The sequence below is a fragment of the Sus scrofa genome, chromosome 16 (assembly GCF_054392235.1).
Source record: "Sus scrofa isolate SSC_HxYL_T2T_F1_AM1 chromosome 16, Sscrofa_HxYL_maternal_Yorkshire_Landrace_v2.0, whole genome shotgun sequence".
Classification (NCBI taxonomy): domain Eukaryota; kingdom Metazoa; phylum Chordata; class Mammalia; order Artiodactyla; family Suidae; genus Sus; species Sus scrofa.
Genome location: NC_139398.1, coordinates 72,332,909 through 72,350,105, shown reverse-complemented (window position 1 = coordinate 72,350,105; position 17,197 = coordinate 72,332,909).

Below are 17,197 nucleotides of genomic sequence, written 5' to 3'. Positions count from 1 at the left end.
TGGACTTAATTAAAAAATATGGATAATTTTAAGTATACCATTAGTAGAATATTAGGTTGGATCATCCTGGACTGGTCACTGGGCTGAATCTTCCAAGATAGTTCTTTTCACTTTGTTCTGATGGCAGATCTAACATTGCTCCATACACAGAAGACATAGCATCAGCCGCGACTAAGAGCGACCCCTGTGTGTAGATCTTCACTCAGCCTCTCTTGGAGGGTGGGGCCGCCCAAAAGTCTCTCTTTTCTCTATTTTTCTTTTTTTGTCCTTTTAGGGCCACACTCATGGCATATGGAAGTTCCCAGGCTAGGGGTCAAATCAAAGCTGCAGCTGCCAGCCTAAACCACAACCACGGCAACGCCAGATCTGAGCCACATTTTCGAACTACACCTCAGCTTGCAGCAATGCTGGGTTGTTATCCCGGTGAGCAAGGGCTCAGTAAAACCTCATGGGTACTGGTCAGGTTCTTAACCCACTGAGTCACAATGAGAACTCCAACTTTTCTCTGTTTTTCTAAGGGCTGGGGAGGTGGAAAAGTAGCCGCCTACTGTTTTGCTTCCCAGAAAATAGACTTCATTTTCCAAAGCTAACCTGTCCTCATCAGTTCTTCAAGGGCTGGAACTGTGTTGAGTTCATTCTTATGTAACTAGCCTCTCCTTAAGCCTGTGCAAAATAGTCATTTGAATGAACAACTTCCCATTTTTCTTTAAGCTTTATTAGCATTGCTTTCTAGTATCATATTGGAATCCCAGTTCTCGACCTTTGAGGTATAAAGCTGCAGACTGGGGAGGACAGATCTCAGAGCTAAATCTTTCTTTTTCTTTTCTTTTTTTTTTTGTCTTTTGCCTTTTCTAGGGCCGCTTCTGCAGCATATGGAGGTTCCCAGGCTAGGGGTCCAATCAGAGCTGTAGCCGCTGGCCTATGCCAGAGCCATAGCAATGAGGGATCCCAGCCGCGTCTGCAACCTACACCACAGCTCACGGCAATGACATCCTTAACCCACTGAGCAAGGCCAGGGACCAAACCCACAAACTCATGGTTCCTAGTCGGATTCGTTAATCGCTGAGCCACGACAGGAACTCCTAAATCTTTCTTTTTTTTTTTTTTTTTTTTTTTGCACTGAGTGATTGACATTCAGGGACAGAGCATATTGACGTCTCTCAAACTGTTGAACAAAATAAAAACTTTGTGCAGGAGGGAACATGATCCTACATTTATTAATGTGGCCTCAGTGTCTCCGGAACCAGCTGTTTTATGCTGCAATTCCTCTTGATGGCACTAGAGGCTTAAATATTGTCCTGAGTCCGGTCTTTCACATTCTAAATCCTATTATCTAGGTTAGCTCATCTGTATTCAAAAGATCAATGTTGCATTATTACAAAGATCCTTTCAAGTGTAAAAAGGATGGCACTTCATTACCGAAAGTAAAAGAAACTAATCAAACTTTCTTGGTGAAATCATTGACTTTTTTAAGTAAAGGGCAAATTTAAGAATTTGAAAGTCCAAGATGGGAGAGAAGTCGTGGTTTGGGCTCACTCTGGCATGCGTCTGGTGGTAGCGTGTGGGTCTCGGATACCCTAAAGAAGAAAGAGGCTTTCTTGAAAGAGTCTCAGTGCTTGCAGCTACTTTCATTTCCTCTGTCATTGCTTGGTTGTGTGTCTTGGAAAAAATGAGCTGCTGGTGGGAAAGACTCAAAGAGAGAATCCATGATGCCTGTTGTAAGGGCAGCACATGTGTCAACATGGTTAACAGAAATTGTTAAGAAACCACCTGTAAATATTGCTTAGTCACTATCTTAAATCCGCTTTCAACAGATAGTTCTTGTTTCTTTTTTCTTGTTATGGCTGCACCTGTGGCCTATGGAAGTTCCCAGGCAAGGGGGTGAATCAGAGCTGCAGCTGCTGGCTTATACCGCTGCCACAGCCAGGACAGACCTGAGCCACATCTGTGACCTAAGCCGCAGCTGGTGCAATGCAGAAATGCTGGATCCTTAACTGAGCGAGGGCAGGGATCCAACCCCCATCCTCGTGGATACTAGATACTAGTCAGATTCTTTTTTTTTTTTTTTTTTTTGCTTTCTAGGGCCACACCTGTGATGTATGAAGGTTGCTAGGTTAGCAGTCAGGTCAAAGCTACAGCCGCCGACCTATACCACAGCCGTAGCAACACCAGATTCGAGCCGTGTCTGCGACCTACACCACAGTTCATGGCAATGCTGGATCCTTAACTCACTGAGGAGGTCAGGGATCGAACCTGCATCCTCATGGATCCAAGTTGGCTTTGTTAACCACTGAGCCATGACAGGAACTCCTACTAGTCAGATTTTTAACCCGCTGACCCATAATGAGAACTCCAGAGAGTTCTTGTTTGTTATCTTCACCACTTGGGTTCCATGAGCTGTGTAATAACAGGCAGGGTGTTTGTTAGGGAAAGCTTTAGGATGGACACCTGTGGATGGAGGAGAAGGCAGCACGATAGGTATCAGAGAAGTTGATACATACCTCATGCCCAAGGAAGCACACACAGGGACAAGGGGCCCTGGTGTCGGCTTGACCTTTCAGGGCTGTCTTCCCTGTGGGGCAGAGGGATCCTGCCTGACAGTCGTATTGTAAGTAACAACCCTGGGAAAGGGGCTTGGCTTTAAGCAAGCCGTTGGTCTTTGGTCATGGCAATCCCCAAAGGGAGAGGGCGGCTGAGGGCTGTCTGATGGCAGCATGCCCAGCAGCCTGAGTCAAATTCCTTTTTATTTCTGGGAGCAGGATCTGAACAGTGCACCACAGCATCTTACCCTCTTGAACATGTTAAAAAGAAAATGTTCCTTGCCCACCATGTACCAGGTCTATGCTGGGTCCTGGGGTTACGGTGATGAATAGGAACAATCCTTGCCTTCAAGATATCAGTCTCTTCTTGATACAGTTTGTTGATGGTTATGCTGTGCCAGGAGCAGTTCAAGCACCCTGCTTGTGTTCACTGATTTAACCACTCAGCCATAGGAATAGTTAGAGCTCTTATCCTCATTGAACAGATAGGGAAGCTGAGGCAGGTGACGGTGAAGCTTGGGCTGGCTTTCCTCCAATTCCCGATGGTCAGCTACCATACTCCTTTCCAAACGCTGCCATTTCTGTGAGATGGAAGCCATTATTCATTTTCTGGTGATTTGTGTTTGAGCTAACTATAACATCTGCCTACTGAATGATATTTAGCGTGGCTATTATCTGAGAGCTGTGCCATCCACTCGTTAATGGTAGCTACCAGTCACGTAAGTCTGTTGAGCATTTGAAATGTGGGAAGTCTAAACTGAGATGCTGTTCATTGTCAAATACATACCAGATTTCCATGGAAAAAGAATGTGAAAAATCTCATTTTATATTGATGGCATGTAGAGATGATAGTATTTTGTATCTATTGTGGTCAATAAAAAACATTACAGAAGGAGTTCCCCTTGTGACTCAGCGGGTTAAGGACCTGATGTCTCTGTGAGGATGTCAGTTCCATCCCTGGCCTCGCTCAGTGGATTACCATCCAGCATTGCTGCAAGCTGAGGCATAGGTTGCAGATGCAGCTTGGATTCACTGTTGCTGTGGTTGTGGCGTAGGCCAGCAGCTGCAGCTCCAGTTCAACCCCTGGACAGGGAACTTCCACATGATGCAGATTCAGCTATAAAAAAAATTAAGTTCACCTGTTCTTATGTTTTAATGTGGCTCTTAGGAAAATTGAAAAGTACTTAGTGGCTCATATTTGCGGCTTGCCCTTTTTTTTTTTTTTTTGTCTTTTTGCCATTTCTAGGGCTGCTCCTGTGGCATATGTAGGTTCCCAGGCTAGGAGTCGAATCGGAGACGGCTTGCCTTTTATTTCTGTCTTTTGAGCAGTGTTGCCTTACAGTATCTGAGATGCTTCTGATGGAGATGTGGTCTTAAATACAGAGAAAATCCTATTTAGTTAGGTACTGGGATCAGGTTCCTTTGATATGCTTCATTTAATTTGTATTTATTAATAAGGATTGTCTCCACCGAATAGCCACCACTTGCTGGTTGTTTAGTGATTGCTGAAAACTAGTTAGAGGCAGCCTGAGTGTGATGAATTAAAGTTCTGTTGTTTAGGGGAACAAGGTCATCAACTTGAAATTAATCAACGGATTTCAAATCACCTGGAAGGGATATTTTACCCTCAGCTTTACAGTTTCAGCATGTAAATTGCTGTTTAGAGGAGAGCCTGTAAAATCAATCCAGCCTTTCTCTCCCTTCAGAAATTAAAAGCAGTTTATTTTTATTTTTGGAAAATCCTGGAAAGCGCTTGTACAGCCGGCTCCTTTGCCCTGACACCACCTGTGTTGCTTGTTTTCTGAACTTTCAAGTAGAGAGCTGGGTACTTCGGTTGTCTTTGTGTCCCAGAGGATTTGGAGAAGACCCCTCTGATCCCTGCTGGGGAGCCCATCTGTCTGCACCTGATACCTTTTACTTCCAATGTGTCAGAAGCCCCAAAGCTAAACTTGGCCAAAATAGCACATATCGCGTGGACTCCAACCAAAGCCGTATAAATCATCCGTGGATCACACCAAACTTGGCCCCCACACTGGGCACAGATTTTCCAATCTGGATCTGAAATTTGCCAGAAGGCAGGAGTACCACAGGGATGTGTGGGATGCATCTGGCTTTCATCCCAACTTCTGTGGTTAGTGAAGCTTGTCTGATCTGGGATTGGATATAAACAGAGCTTGTGGACTCAAAAGACACCAGATCACCTTGAAGGGTCATTTGGTCAGAGCCCCTGCAGAAAACACCCCCACGAAAAACTGTGTATGCAACTACCAACCTCTTCCCGTACACCTTGGAACCTGAGAAATGAGGGAAGACCCAGAGATGGTTTTAAATGTATATATTAGCCATTGCAACTAATTTTCTCAGTACCTTTTAATTTTTTGGCCGTGCCCATGGCATGTGCAAGTTCCCAGGCCAGGGATAGAACCCACGCTGCCATAGCCATGTGAACCACTGCAGTGACAACAGTGGATCTTAACCTGCTGTACCACAGAGCAACTCTTCTCATTGCTTTTAAATATCAGTACTTTGATGATAAACCTAAGTTGGGATCTCAAGTGAGTTTATGCTTCTTTCTGAATGAGGCTGCCTTATTTGATAGACGGACTCCTAAGAATACAGCAACAGTATGTTTGGCTTATCTGATTTCTAGGGAAAGTTTTTAAAAAGTTTTTGTTGCTGTTTTTAACGGAGGGCCACAATGATGGTGAGCTTTCTCCATCGTAGTTTTCTCTCTTTGGATCAATGCAATTTATTTTCTAGTTTTCACTGAGGTGGTACTATGTTATATGGCATTTGCCTGATTTGAGAAGTGACCTATATTATAGGGAAGAGACCTGGAAAGGTTGCTAGCATTCTTGTTTTAAACTCTGCCTAGGAGACTCCATGTAACTGCTCTCCTTGGTAAAGAGAGGTACTTCATTCTCAGTCTGTTCTTTCTGCTTTTTCTAACACAACAATTTGATAACCCATCTAACCATCGAATAAGAGCATTCCTGGAAACCAAGAAGCAGGCATGGGTGGGGCTTCCAAGGAGCTCCTCAGGTAAAGCAGAGCTACTGCTTTTCTGTTGAGAAGGTGTCTTCAGTCTGCCCAGGCAACTGACCAGCTGGGTAGGAGTTTAGGGTTTATTGGCTGTGTGTTTGGGCAGATTACTTAACCTCTCTTTTTCTGCCTCAATTTCTCGATCTGTGAAGCAGGGATAAGACTTTATCTTAGAGTTTTGTGTGGCACAAATGAGAGAATACTCTGGCATAACGGCAGTTTCTGGACGTAGGGAAGTTACCAGTGTAGGTGGAAGCAGTCTGGTGATAGATCATGGCTTCCAGTCCCGAAGTGTTTGAACCGAGCTGTTTGTTTAACTGCTAGAAGAGGTTCCTAAGAGAATTTGTGCAGTTTGCTTTGGTGAACACCTTACAAATAGAATACATGTATAATTCCTAAGAAACTCGTTGTGTTTAAACATAGGGTGAATTGGAGTTGAGGTCATGGAGTTTGATGGCCTCATGAGTCAGTATTTTCAAAGAGTAGGATTAATAATAGCTAGGCTACTTTCAAGTCAGATTGATGCTTACAAGTTTAGGTGTCACCTCTCTGAAACACAGCATAGGAACATAGTAACCTGGTCATACTTCTCTTTTATCTTTTATTGAAGTATGGTTATTGTATAATATTATATAAGTTACAGATGTACAAAATAGTGATTTACAATTTTTAAAGGTTATATTCCACTGGTAGTTATTATAAAATATCAACCAGATTCCCTGTGTTGTACAATATATACTCGTAGCTTATTTTATACCTAATAATGTGTCCCTCTTAACTCCCCTATCACTATATTGCCCCTCCCCCATTTCCTCCCCACCTCTGGTAACCACTAGTTTTATTCTCTATGTCTGTGAGTCTGCTTCTTTTTTCTTATATTCATTGTCTGTTATATTTAGATTCCGCATATAAGTGATATTATGTAGTATTTGTCTTTTTCTCTCTGACTTATTTCACCTAGTATAATGCCCTCCAAGTCTATTCATATATCTACAGATGGCAAAATTGTGTTCTCTTTTGTGGCTGAGTAATAGTCCATTGTGTATATTTACTACATGTTTTTTATCCATTCATATGTTGATGGACACTTAGGTTGTTTCCATATCTTGGCAATTGCAAATAATGCTGCTATGAAGATTGGGGTGCATGTGTTTTTTTGAATTAGTGTTTTTTTTTTTTTCAGATATATGCTCAGGGATGGAATTGCTGGGTCATATGGTAGCTCTATTTTTAGTTTTTTGAGAAACCTCCATACTGTTTTCCACAGTGGCTATACCAATTTACATTCTCACCAACAGTCTAGGAGGGTTCCCTTTTATGTATGTCCCTACCAACATTTGTTATTTGTGTTCTTTTTGGTGATAGCCATTCTGACAGGTGTGAGGTGCTATCTCATGTGGTATGATGTGCAGTTCCTAGCAATGCTGCACATTTTTCATATGTTGGTCATTTGTGTTTCCTCTTTGGAAAAATGTCTATTCAGTTGAACATGTCCAGAGAAACTTGTTTGTTTTCTTTTCTTGCAAGGCCAGGTATCGAACCCATGTCCTCCTGGATACTAGTCAGGTTCGTTAACTACTGTGCCATGGTGGGAACTTCATATTGCTCTAACTTGTTCCTGAGATCATGATGATGCTGTTTGCATTCTTGTACCACACTGATTATTGGAATATTCTTATTTCTAGGAACCTGGTGTTTGCTATGTCCCTGTGGCATTTGATCTTGGTCCTAGATCTGTGTTTGGGGAATAAAGCTGCTCTCTAGCTCACATGCCAGAGTTTCAAATGTTTGAAGATGGTTATTACCCTTTCTAAAGTGTTCCCCTTTCCAAGCTAAACATATATTCTTCTTCTTATTCTTTTTTTTTTTTGGCTGTGCCTATGGTATGTGGAAGTTCCCATGCCAGGGACTGAACACTTACCAGTGACCTTCTCCACAGTGGTGATAATGTTGGATCCTTAACTCACTGCACAATCAGAGAACTCTCATTGTTCTTTTAATCATGGCTCATGTGACATGAAATGACCTGTGAGACAGGAACTTTATTAAATTTTTTTTTATTAAAGTATGGTTGATTTACAAAGTTGTACCAATTTCTGCTACAGCAAAGTGACTCAGTCATACATATATATCCCTTTTTAAAAAATACTATTTTTCATTACAGTCTATCCCAGGAGACTAGATATATTTCCCTGTGTTGTACAGTAGGCCCTTACTGTTTATCCATTCTAAATGTAATAGTTTGCATCTCCTAACCCCAAACTCCTAGTCCATTCCATTCCCTCTTCTCTCCCCCTTGGCAACCACAAGTATCTTTTTTATGTCTGTGAGTCTGTTTCTGTAGATAGGTTCATATTTTAGATTCCACATATGAGTGATATCAGGTGATATTTGTCTTTCTGACTCACTTCTCTTAGTATGAGAATCCCTACCTAGGTCTATCCATGTTGCTGCAAATGGCATTATTTCATTCCTTTTTATGGCTGAGTAGTATTCCATTGTGTGTACGTACCACCTCTTCTCTGTCCATTCATTGGTCAATGGACATTTAGGTTGTTTTCATGTCTTGGCTATTATGAATAGTGCTGCTCTGAACATGCAGGTGCATGTGTCTTTTTTTTTTTTTTTTTTTTTTGTCTTTTTGCCATTTCTTGGGCCGCTCCTGCGGCATATGGAGGTTCCCAGGCTAGGGGTCTAATCGGAGCTGTAGCCACCAGCCTACGCCAGAGCCACAGCAACGTGGGATCCGAGCCGCTTCTGCAACCTACACCACAGCTCACAGCAATGCCGGATCGTTAACCCACTGAGCAAGGGCAGGGATCGAACCCGCAACCTCATGGTTCCTAGTTGGATTCCTTAACCACTGCGCCACCACGGGAACTCCCGCATGTGTCTTTTTGTACTAGCGTTTTGTCCAGATATATACCCAAGAGTGGGATTGCTGGATCATATGATAGGTCTATTTTTAGTTTTCTGAGGAACCCCCATACTGTTTTCCGTATTGGTTGTATCAATTTACATTCCCATCAACAGCGTAGGAGGGAGGAACCTCATGTTTCAGTTCTCTATTGTTGTGTAACAAACTTAATTACTAAAACTACTTTTTTTTTTTTTTTCTTTGTCTTTTGTCTTATTAGGGCTGCACCCGCGGCATATGGAAATTCCCAGGCTAGCGGTTGAATTGGAGCTGTAGTTGCTGGCCTACGCCACAGCCACAGCAACACCAGATCCAAGCTGCGTCTGTGACCTACACCACAGCTCACGGCAACGCAGGATCCTTAACCCACTGAGCAAGGCGAGGGATTGAACCTGCAACGTCATGGTTCTTAGATTCGTTTCTGCTGGGCCATGACAGGAACTCCTAAAACTACGTTTATTATATTACGTATTTTATATATGGTATAATATATAAAATCATGATTATTTTATTATTGTATCTCATGAATCTGCGTTGAATGAACTGCTTGGCTGGTTCTTGCTTGGATCTCTCATGTAGTTGCAATCAAATTGTGAATGGGGGAGTTCCCGTCGTGGCTCAGTGGTTAATGAATCCAACTAGGAACCATGAGGTTTCGGGTTTGATCCCTGGCCTTGCTCAGTTGGGTTAAGGATCTGGCATTGCCGTGAGCTGTGATGTAGGTTGCAGACGTGGCTCAGACCTGTGGCTCTGGCATAGGCCGATGGCTACAGCTCTGATTAAACTTATAGCCTGGGAACCTCCATATGCCACAGGAGCGGCCCTAGAAATGACAAAAAGACAAAAAAAAAAAAAAAATTGTGAATGGGCGTGGCCTGACTTGGGCTGGCTGTCCAAAATGTCTTCATCCGTGTCTGGGTCTGGTCTAGGCCAGAAATGGCTTGGCTGGGTCCTCGAATATCTTGAGATTGATTGGTTCCTACCTTTCCACAAGGCCACTCCCCTTGGCTAGCTTGGGCTTCCTCCCAGCATGGTGGCCTCTGAGTAGATGGCCATTTTACATGGTGGCTCAGTGCTCCAAGATGCAAGAAGCGAAGGTTACTAATTACCTTCAATTCTGGGCCTAGGAACTCTTAGTCAGCTACATCTTATTGAACATAGAAGTCATAGATCCCACTCAAATGGGAGGAGCATCAAAAACTTTATGGTCATCTGTCCTTCCATTCTCACCTCTCCTGATCTTAGTGTCTAATGTTACTTCTTAAAAGGTAGCTATAGTGTTCAAAACAGGACATAATAGTCTGTCATGGATTCAGAGAGGACATGAGATTTTCTTTTTCTTCTTTTATCTTTTTAGTTTTTTTTTTTTCCTGTGTGCTCATGGCACATGGAAGTTCCCTGGCCAAGGATCAAACCCGAGTCACTGCACTGACAATGCTGCTGCACCACAAGGGAACTCCTGTTTTCTTTATTTTATAATTTCCTAATAATTTTCCCCAATAGCTATCACCCACTGTGAGCTCTTAATAAACCTGTCATTCACTCGATTCTTCAAATCTTCATTTTACAAACTTGTTATCAGGTCTCCTATTTGCATCCACTCATTTTCTCATTGAAAGGCAGAATTTGTTTCTTGTTAATGAATATTCCATCCTGTTGAATTGAGCTGGTGGTTGTTTGGGTAGTAGCCAGCTTTAGGATGTCTGAAGATTGAGTTTCTGGTTAGATGGTGTTTGTGGCCTTGCTTGCTCTTACCAGTCCTGCAGCTGGAGGGAACGTCCTGCAACTGGAGGGAACGTCCTGCAACACAAACCTGGCTGTCATTCTCCCTGTGTAAGACTTGTGAGAGCCCCCAAATCTTGCCCTCAGGAAAAAAACCTCACGTTTATGCATGAACTACCAGGGTTTTCACATACATCTCCTGACTACACACACCCTCTCAGTTTTTTTTCTCTTGTGGGCAGCAGCAAATTTCTGTTAGAGGAGGTCAGTGGGAGGGTGTGACTGCCAGTTGACCCATAAGCTGGACCTGGGCAATTGGAGGCTCCTCATTCCACTTCCTGTGCTTAAAGTGTATGTTCTGCCCACCATTCCCACACAAGGAGCTGTTTCAAGGACCTGTCCTTGAGAGAGTACGGTGTTGCTGAGACTATCTGGAGGGTATATGTGAATGAACCCGATGAGGGCCTCTGAATGAACTTTTATGGTTCTGGTGGGCACGTGTGGAGATCTACTCGGTCTTGCAGCCACCGGAGACAAGCCTCATAGGCAAATTCCCTCGGTTACCCAAGCTGCCACCTGCCAGTCTGGAGCAATCCATCTCTTTCTTGCATCTCTCCTTGCCTTCCGTGTTTGGGGGTCAGTTTCACATTTCATGAGGAAAGCTAATGGCTGTGTGAACCAACAATTTCCTTTAAAATATTTCTCATTGTTTATTGGTGTATTGGAATATAATTTTAAAAGAAATCAATCCTATGTCTAGCAAGTTTCTGATTTTTAAAATTTGTTCTAACAGTTTTTCCATAGAATAATCTGGATTTCCTATGTTTACTGTGTCATTGCCTACGAATAAGAACAGTTTCTTTTTCTGTTCCAATGCTACACATTTTATTTTTTAACCAAGTTGTCTGCCCTCTAGTTCAATGTTGAATAGAAGTAGTGGTTGGACAGCCTTGGCTTCTTTCTGACTTGAAAGGAAACACTTCTGACTTTTCATCATTAACTATTCTGTTTGCTGTAGGTTTTTGTTTGAAGATACTATTTATCAGATTAAGGCCGTGTCTTTTTCTTTCCCAGTTTGCTACTTTATTTTTAATGCCTGAATGGATATTGAATTTAGAAGGTCCTTTTTCTGCATTAACTGATGATCACAATCTTCTTCCTTCCTTTAATTATTTGAATTAATTGGGGACTTATAATTATAGGTGTCTCTAGCTAAACTCACCTTTCATTCTTTTTTTATTGCTGAGTGGCTTTCCCTTTAGAAATACATCAGTTTAATTCTCGCTTTCTTGTTGATGGATTTTGGGGTTGGTTGGAATGTTTGGCTATTAAAAATAAGTTGTTATGGTAGTTCCCATTGTGACTTAGTGGGTTAAGAACCCGACTAGTATCCATGAGGATGCGGGTTCAATTCCTGGCCTCCTTCAGTGGATTAAGGATTCGGCGTTGCCACGAGCTGCAGTGTAGGTCACAGATGCCGCTCTGATTTAACCCCTCGACCTGGAACTTCCATATACTGCAGGTGCAGCCCTAAGAAGAGAAAGAAAAAAAAAATCCAGTTGTTATGAAGTTTCATATTCAAATCTTTGTATGGACATATATTTTCTTTTTCTTGGGTGAACATCCAGGAGTAGAATGGCTAGATTTCATGGTAGGTGAAATTTTTTTTTTTTTAACCACCAACCTGTTTTCTAAAGTGAGTATACTAATTTGTATTTTTATCAGCCATCCATGAGAGTTCCAGTTGCTCTATATCCTTGTCTTTACATATTGATATGATTACCTTTGAAATTCTAACCATTCTAATGTGTGTGCAGTGATAGCTCATTATGATTTAAATTTGCATTTCCCCGATGACTAATGATGTTTCCATCTTTTCATGTGCTTCCCAGCTACTTGTACATCTTTTTTATGAAGTGTATGTTCAAAGGTTTGTCCTATATTTTAAATTGGGTTGTTTTCTTATTAATGAGTTATAGTGTTCTTTATATTCTGGGTACAAGTCTTTTATCTGATATATATTTTTGGAATTTTTTTTCTAGTCTTTGACTTGCCTTTTCATTTTCTTTTTTTTTTTTTTTTTTTTTTTTTTTTTTTTTAATTTTATTTTCCCACTGTACAGCAAGGGGGTCAGGTTATCCTTACATGTATACGTTACAATTACAGTTTTTCCCCCACCATTTCTTCTGTTGCAACATGAGTATCTAGACATAGTTCTCAATGCTATTCAGCGGGATCTCCTTGTAAATCTATTCTAAGTTGTGTCTGATAAGCCCAAGCTCCCGATCCCTCCCACTCCCTCCCCCTCCCATCAGGCAACCACAAGTCTCTTCTCCAAGTCCATGATTGATTTTCTTTTCTGAGGAGATGTTCATTTGTGCTGGATATTAGATTCCAGTTATAAGTGATGTCATATGGTATTTGTCTTTGTCTTTCTGGCTCATTTCACTCAGGATGAGATTCTCTAGTTCCATCCATGTTGCTGCAAATGGCATTATGTCATCCTTTTTTATGGCTGAGTAGTATTCCATCGTGTATATATACCACATCTTCCGAATCCAATCCTCTGTCGATGGACATTTGGATTGTTTCCATGTCCTGGCTATTGTGAATAGTGCTGCAATGAACATGCGGGTGCATGTGTCTCTTTTAAGTAGAGCTTTGTCCGGATAGATGCCCAAGAGTGGGATTGCGGGGTCATATGGAAGTTCTATGTATAGATTTCTAAGGTATCTCCAAACTGTTCTCCATAGTGGCTGTACCAGTTGACATTCCCACCAACAGTGCAGGAGGGTTCCCTTTTCTCCACAGCCCCTCCAGCACTTGTTATTTGTGGATTTATTAATGATGGCCATTCTGACTGGTGTGAGGTGGTATCTCATGGTAGTTTTGATTTGCATTTCTCTTATAATCAGCGATGTTGAGCATTTTTTCATGTGTTTGTTGGCCATCTGTATATCTTCTTTGGAGAAATGTCTACCCAGGTCTTTTGCCCATTTTTCCATTGATTGATTGGTTTTTTTGCTGTTGAGTTGTATAAGTTGCTTGTATATTCTAGAGATTAAGCCCTTGTCAGTTGCATCATTTGAAACTATTTTCTCCCATTCTGTAAGTTGTCTTTTTGTTTTCTTTTGGGTTTCCTTTGCTGTGCAAAAGCTTTTCAGTTTGATGAGGTCCCATGGGTTTATTTTTGCTCTAATTTCTATTGCTTTGGGAGACTGACCTGAGAAAATATTCATGATGTTGATGTCAGAGAGTGTTTTGCCTATGTTTTCTTCTAGGAGTTTGATGGTGTCCTGTCGTATATTTAAGTCTTTCAGCCATTTGGAGTTTATTTTTGTGCATGGTGTGAGGGTGTGTTCTAGTTTCATTGCTTTGCATACAGCTGTCCAGGTTTCCCAGCAATGCTTGCTGAATAGACTTTCCTTTTCCCATTTGATGTTCTTGCCTCCCTTGTCAAAGATTAATTGACCATAGGTGTCAGGGTTAATTTCCAGATTCTCTATTCTGTTCCATTGGTCTGTCTGTCTGTTTTGATACCAGTACCACACTGTTTTGATGACTGTGGCTTTGTGGTATTTCTTGAAGTCTGGGAGAGTGATGCCTCCTGCTTGGTTTTTGTTTCTCAGGATTGCTTTGGCGATTCTCGGTCTTTTGTGGTTCCATATAAATGTTTGGATTGTTTGTTCTAGTTCTGTGAAAAATGTCATGGGTAATTTGATAGGGATTGCATTGAATCTGTAGATTGCTTTGGGTAGGATGGCCATTTTCACAATATTGATTTTTCCAATCCAGGAACATGGAATATCTTTCCATTTTTTTACATCTTCTTTGATTTCTTTGATTAAGGTTTTATAGTTCTCGGCATATAGGTCCTTTACCTCTTTGGTTAGGTGTATTCCGAGGTATTTGATTTTGTGAGGTACAATTTTAAAAGGTATCGTATTTTTGTATTCCTTTTCTAATGCTTCATTGCTGGTATACAGAAATGCAACTGACTTCTGAATGTTAATCTTATATCCTGCCACTTTGCTGAATTTATTAATCAGTTCAAGGAGTTTTGGGGTTGAGTCCTTAGGGTTTTCTAGGTATAGAATCATGTCATCTGCATACAGTGACAGTTTGATCTCTTCTCTTCCTATATGGATGCCTTTGATTTCTTTTGTTTGTCTAATTGCTGTGGCTAAGACTTCCAAAACTATGTTGAAGAGCAGTGGTGAGAGTGGGCATCCCTGTCTTGTTCCAGATTTGAGTGAGAAGGCTTTCAGTTTTTCCCCATTGAGGATTATATTTGCTGTGGGTTTATCATAAATGGCTTTGATTATATTCAGGAATGTTCCCTCTATACCCACTTTGGCGAGGGTCTTGATCATGAATGGATGTTGAACTTTGTCAAATGCTTTTTCTGCATCTATTGAGATGATCATATGATTTTTGACTTTTTTTTTGTTAATGTGGTGTATGATGTTGATTGATTTGCGTATGTTGAACCATCCTTGTGAACCTGGGATGAACCCAACCTGGTCATGGTGTATAATTTTTTTGATATGTTGTTGGATTCGGTTGGCTAAGATTTTGTTGAGAATTTTTGCATCTATATTCATCAATGATATTGGGCGATAGTTTTCTTTTTTGGTGGTATCTCTGCCTGGTTTTGGAATGAGGGTGATGGTGGCCTCATAGAATGTCTTTGGGAGTATTCCTTCTTCTTCAACCTTTTGAAAGAGTTTAAGGAGGATGGGCACCAATTCCTCTTTATATGTTTGATAGAATTCACCTGTGAAGCCATCTGGTCCTGGGCTTTTATTTGTAGGGAGTGCTTTTATGACCTCTTCAATTTCATTTCTGGTGATTGGTCTGTTCAGTTGGTCTGTTTCTGCTTGATTCAGTTTTGGCAGGCTGTAAGATTCTAGAAAATTGTCCATTTCTTCCAGATTGTCAAACTTATTGCCATATAGTTGTTCATAGTATTCTCTTATGGTTTTTTGTATTTCTGCTGTATCCGTTGTGATTTCTCCTTTTTCATTTATAATTTTGGTGATTTGGGTTCTTTCTCTCCTCTTTTTAGTGAGTCTGGCCAGGGGTTTATCAATTTTGTTCACCTTTTCAAAGAACCAGCTCTTGGTTTTATTAATTTTCTCTATTGTTTTTTGAGTCTCTATTTTATTGATTTCTTCTTTGATCTTTACAATTTCCTTCCTTCTGCTGACTTTAGGACTTCTTTGTTCTTCTTTTTCTAATTCATTTAGGTGGAGGGTTAAGTTGTCAATTTGGGATCTTTCTTCTTTTTTGAGAAAGGCCTGTATTGCTATAAATTTCCCTCTGAGCACTGCTTTCGCAGCATCCCATAGATTTTGAGAGGTTGTGTCTTCATTATCATTTGTTTCAAGATAGTTTTTAATTTCCTTCTTGATTTCCTCATTGACCCATTGGTTTTTTAGTAGCATGTTGTTTAGTCTCCATGGAGTAGGTTTTTTCTCTTTCCTTTTCCCATGGTTGATTTCTAATTTCATGGCATTGTGGTCAGAGAAGATACTTGAGATAATTTCTATGCTCCTAAATTTATTGAGATTCGCTTTATGTCCCAATATGTGGTCGATTCTTGAGAATGTTCCATGAGCATTTGAGAAGAATGTGTATTCTGATTTTTTTGGATGTAGTGTCCTGAAGATATCAATTAAGTCTAACTTTTCTATTGTTTCCTTTAGGATCTCTGTTGCTTTATTGGTTTTCTGTCTAGAGGATCTGTCCATTGATGTGAGGGGGGTATTTAGGTCTCCTACTATGATTGTATTCTCATCAATATCTCCCTTTATGTCTGTTAATATTTGTTGTATGTATCTGGGTGCTCCTATGTTTGGGGCATATATGTTGATGATAGTAACATCCTCTCCTTGGATGGATCCCTTAATCATTAAATAGTGTCCTTCTTTGTCTTTCTTTATGTCTTTTGTTTTAAAGTCTATTTTGTCTGATATGAGCGTTGCAACTCCTGCTTTTCTGTCATGTCTATTGGCATGAAATACTTTTCCCCAGCCTTTCACTTTCAATCTATATGTATCTTTTGTCCTAAGGTGAGTTTCTTGTAGGCAGCATATTGAAGGTTTTTGCCTTTTTATCCACTCAGCCATTCTGTGTCTTTTGATTGGGGCATTCAGTCCATTGACATTTAAGGTGATAATTGATAGATGATTATTTATTGCCATTTGATCCTCGTGTTCCAGTTGATTCTATGGTTCTCCATTCTTCCTTTCTTTTTTTTTTTTTTTTTTTTTTTTTTGGTTGGATGGTCTCCTGTTATTATCTGCTTGAGTGTATTTTTTTTTTTCATTTTTTGCAAATGCAATATTTGGTTTTGGCTTGTGGTTGCCCTGTTTTTTAAGTATGCTAACCCCTTCCCATAATTGTGTGTTTTAGCCTGATGGTCCTGTAAGTTCAAACACTTCATTATTATATTAAAATTAAGAAGAGAGACATACATACAAACAAAAAGGATTATTTACCTCCTAACATCCCTTGCCCACATTTTATGGTTTTGATGACTCTTTTATTTTTTTCTTTTTAATTTTATTTTGTTTGAAGCATGTTCATGATTAAATCTGTATGCTGGCTTATTTGAGTGACTGCTCTCTGATTGTATCTTCCTCAGTCCTAGTTCTTCCTCTTCTTCTTCTTCTTTTTTTTTTTTCTTTTCTTTTTTCTTCCCTTTCCTTCCTTTCTTTTTGGTTTAGAGAAGCCCTTTCAATATTTCCTTTAACCTGGGTTTTGTGTTGCTGTATTCTTTAAGTTTTTGTTTGTTGGGAAAAATTTTTATTTCCCCTTCTATTTTAAATGATATTCTTGCTGGATAAAGTATTCTAGGTTGCATATTTTTTCCTTTGAGCACTTTAAATATCTCTTGCCATTCCCTCCTGGCCTGTAGTGTTTCTGTAGAGAAATCAGCTGATATTCTTATGGGGGTTCCCTTGTAGGTAAC